Here is a 5,000-nt window from a genome sequence, read left to right as displayed (position 1 = left end):
TCTTTCAAACGTGACAAATATTGACAAATATGTTTTCCAAAATGGAAGAAATTATTGAAAACCTATCCTTCAAAGAGGCAAACTATGGAGATATATATCTTTCAAAATTAAAAAACTATTGTCAAATGTCTTTATATATAAAAAAAGAAAAAACTATCTTTCAGATTTGAAAAAAAACTATTGACAAGAAATCTTTATATATAAAAAATATCGGCATGTCTTTCAAAATTGAGAAACTACTGACAAATCTGTCGTCCGAAATTGAAAAATTGATATACAGTATGTCTAACAAAACCTGTAAAAAACTATTGACAAATTTATTTTAAAAAACGGAAAATATAAGAAATATAACTCTCAAAACTGAGAAACTATTGAAAAATCTTAATTTTAAATCTAAAAACTTAAATTTGTCTTTCAAAATTGAAAAACTCAAATCTGTCTTTCAAAATTGAAAAAATAAAATCTCTGCCTCTCTCAAATTAAAAACTGAAATCGCCGCCTTTTAACATCGAAAAACTGAAATCACTGTCTTTCAAAAATGGAAAAACTGAAATCAATCTTTCAAAATGGTAAAACTATTGATTAACCTTTCTTTCAAAGACATTTCGAAACTTTTAATATGAAAGAATAAACCTAACTTAGTCTTGAGTGACACCTTCAACACGTTGAACATACAACTAGTTATGAAAACAATACTTTTGATGAAGACTGACAAAGATTATTTTGTATATAATCATATAAAAAACGTGAATAAAATTCACAAATACCTCCAATATTTTTATACCTCGCTACTTCACAACTATAATAAATATATAACAAATACATTCGAACAATGAAAATCTAATATTAACGTCACATTTAAAAAAATCGTTCACTATTTTTAAACACTAATTTGCCTCTCGCTAATATCACGATTAAGAGCTAAATTTATAATACAATTATATTTATTCACAAATCAATATTAATGTTTATTCCATACATACGCTTTTAATGTGTAACATAATTCTATGAATAAACTTCATGCCATCTTAATGAAAATGGACGGATGCCAAAAAAAAAAAAAAAACAAACAAACAAAAAAAAAAAAAAAAAAAAAAAAAGAATTGAGGTTGAAAAATACCTTGATTTCTCTGAAGAGATGTAAAATAGGTAAAGAGCTCATACATGAAACAAACGTCTCTTAATAATAAATAATAAGCCAAATTTCTACAGTATTTGTTTTCATAGTTGAAACAGATTTTGTAATTTACATTAACACGCAACTTTAAAATTCTCTCTCTCTCAAACACACACACACACACACATATATATATATATATATATATATATATATATACATATAATATATGCATATATATACATATATAAATATATTTGACCATAATATATGAGTATATATATAAATATACATACATACATATATACAGTATACATATATATATAAACACACACACACACACACACACACACACATATATATATATATATATATATATATATATATATATATATATATATATATATAAAGGGTAAACAAAAATCTTTTGTAAATTATGAAAAAGACTATTAACCGAGCTATAAACGAAACCCTTAATTCCACGTTCGAGGCTTGTATAAGGAAAAAAAAAAAGACATGTATTACAATGGGGGCTTTCCCACATGTTCCTTGAAGTTTTCGATAACCATTATGTTTTGATTTATGATTTTGGACCATACGGCCCTGTGATGGGACCAGGGAGACCAATCAACGCCTACGTGCAACAGATGGAAGAAAAGAAACTGAAACAGAGGTAAAGTAGAAGGTTATAAAATGCCTACAGCGTGGCGTTGCGGTGCACTGATGGCACTATCACATCTTCGTTGAGGCATTACCGTTTGGCGTCATTCACTTCTCCGGCAACGACAAATTAACTGTAAATTACGATGCTCACAATCAAACACGTTACGCGTAGAGACATTTTAACATAAAAAAACAGTAGAGGTTGGATCAATTAGTCATAATAAGTTTTTAATTAGGAATTGGTTACAAGTTACTTTAGGTCAACATCAATTAAGTTAGGCAAGCGAAACGCCCGCTTATTTTTCATAATGATTTGGTCTCCAGCCGCTCATGAATATCAAGGCTTTTGAAACAGATACCTCTAGTTAAGATTCCATAACATTTGGTAACTGATGCTGAATACTTAGAGAGAGAGAGAGAGAGAGAGAGAGAGAGAGAGAGAGAGAGAGAGAGAGAGAGAGAGAGAGAGAGAGAGAGAGAGAGGGGGGGGGGTAATAAAAAGGATACAGGTAATACATTAAAATGAAAAAAATTACACATTTCAGAATTGAATCGTCTACCGCATTATTTATACCGTGATGGATATACAGTCGGCTCCATTAACTCCGGTACACTTGACGGGAAGCTAAGATGTCTGGCAGTTGTACGTTGTAGCAAATAACGATGCGTTTAGCAAGAGACACTGTTAGCAACTCTGCCTGTAAAATAAAGTTACTAAGCTTGTAAACACGTGATCAAAAGTATTTTTATTTATTCTACGAAGTTCTGTATAGAGTAGAATATTTGTTTGAAAAAAAAAAAAAAAGTGCTTTCTAGCACTGTTTATAAGCTCGACTACTTAGTTTTACAGACATCATTACCAACAGTTTCTCTGTTGCTAAACACAGCGTTACTTGCTTAAATGTACAGCTGTCAGACATCTCTCCCCTGAAGTGCACCTGAATTTATGAAGACAACTGTACAAGCGCATACGTTTGTACATCTGTGGGTAACATTTGACATTTGATACCGTGACAAGCGTACGCAGCTTTTCCAAGAATGGAACACTGATTTTTAAAGGTATGGATAGCCTGGAAGAGGAGTTTTAAAATGAATCAAAGCATTCTTTAACGAAATGTGAAAGGAACAACCTATAATTCCACTTTTTTTTGGAGGGGGGGAATTCGAAATTATTTTTGAAGTAAATTTAGACGAAGATCAAAACATCGCATTCAATTTAAACAAAAATTTTATTCTTAAACAAAGAAACCAAAATCAAGTTTAAAATAATTTTTGAAGTAAATTTAGACGAAAGTCAAAACATGGCATTAAAGTTATACAAATATTTCATTCTTAAGAAAAATCGGTGAACCAGAATTTTTTTTTTTTTTAAGTAAATTTAGACTAAAATCAAATCATGGCATTGGTTGATTGATTGGTGTAGATTTTCTGCCGTAGCATTGAATTTAAACAAACATTTCAATCAGAAAAAAAAAAAAAATTCTTTCCGTCAGTCAATATCTTCTTAAAGCTATAATGTACTTTTATTGCGTAATCAAATAATTCAGGACTTGACTGGTGAACGCCAGACTGGGGTTAAGAGTCCCGCTTAAACGCGTTAGTTTCTTTGGTCGCTGCAACCTTACCATCCTTGTGAGCTAAGGATGGATTTATCAGCAGCCATTGCCTGGCCCTCCTTGCTCCTAGCTTGGGTGGAGAGGGGGGCTTGGGCGCTGATCATATGCATATATGGTCAGTCTCTGGGGCATTGTCCTGGTCGATAGGGCAATGTCACTGTCCCTTGCCCCTGCCATTCATTAGCGGCCTTTAAACCTTTACATTGAAAACAAAAGAATCACAGAACCCTGAGGGGGGAGGGTGATATTCCGGAACAACTTCTATATATTTAATATCAGCAAATCAGCCCCCCCCCCCTCCCCCCCCCTCCAAGCAATTTCGACTCTTATTTCCATAAACATTCCTATAGCCATTCTATAACATCTTGAATAAAAACTTTTTCACGATAATGTTCTGTTGATGGAAAGTTACATAATAGATCAAGTTCCATTTAAAGGTTTCAAAAATTGTAATATTAGAGACTTTTGTTTCGAAATAGTCTACAAAAATATAAAAACATGATTATTAGACTATATAAATTATATGGATGGTAAGCCTTAAATTAATGCAATTATGTTTCTATAAATCAATATAAATATTCATATCTATGTATATATATGTATGTACTGTATATACAGGGTATACTGAACATACATAATCTATATATATTCATATTATATAGACTTTTATATATATATACACACGTATATATATATATATATATATATATACACACAGTAAATGGATAAGAGTAAGAGCGAGCATGCAATTCCGTTAAGGGCTTTTCTCATAATTGCTCTTTGTCATCTCACAAAATATTGCGTTTTCCATATATATGCATACATACATACATACATACACACATACATACATACATACATAATGTGCGCAGGCGTATACATAACGGGCTCCTTAAGCAATAAAGGAGAAAGCCCTTTAGAGCGTTGGCTTCTTTGCAGTGAATGGTGCCGAGGATGTTGGGACTCTAGAAAATTCAATATGGAACGACATCCGGAAGAGGCAACAAGAGAAGGAGGCAATATTCATTAAGAAGGCGAATGATTCAATTCAGTTACGTCACAAAGGATACACATTATTCGATGATGAAGCGAAATCCATAGAAAAATATGTTATACAAGTTACAAAACATTTAGTATTGTAAATATTTTCACTTGCTTTGGTCTAATATTCATAACTACAGTACAGTACGCACCCCGTCAATATGACGAATAAATATTTAGATATGAACTCACGCACATGGTATGACTGCTAATTCTCTCCACTACTTTTTATTACAGAGGGGAGATGATTTAACATTCTTCAAATTTTGATAAAGCAAAATCATATTCTCTCCTCTACTGACTGTCTGTCAACTAGAGATGAACATTATTTTGAGAGGGTTACATCACCTAGCTTCTATTATTCTACAGGAGCGCAGATCTTGGCATCTCACGCTTATGGATGGTTCGTTAACCAGACCATATCGCAGCAGTGAATACCCGAAAGAGGGATCTCTCTCTCTCTCTCTCTCTCTCTCTCTCTCTCTCTCTCTCTCTCTCTCTCTCTCTCTCTCTCTCTCTCTCTCTCTCAAAACGCATTTCCACCCGATTATTGAATTTTATTT

The 5,000-nt window shown here is 32.4% G+C and overlaps 1 protein-coding gene across 7 annotated transcripts in view; it reads right to left on the bottom strand.

The window, feature by feature from the left end:
- LOC137650047 (3',5'-cyclic-AMP phosphodiesterase, isoforms N/G-like) overlaps window positions 1-5,000 on the bottom strand; it is an 832,709-nt gene that overhangs the window by 246,825 nt on the left and 580,884 nt on the right. The window lies entirely within an intron of this gene.

Source organism: Palaemon carinicauda, chromosome 11 (genome assembly GCF_036898095.1).
Source record: "Palaemon carinicauda isolate YSFRI2023 chromosome 11, ASM3689809v2, whole genome shotgun sequence".
Taxonomy (NCBI): Eukaryota; Metazoa; Arthropoda; class Malacostraca; order Decapoda; family Palaemonidae; genus Palaemon; species Palaemon carinicauda.
The sequence above is the reverse complement of the archived record's forward strand: the minus strand, read 5'-3'. Positions and strand labels throughout refer to the sequence as shown.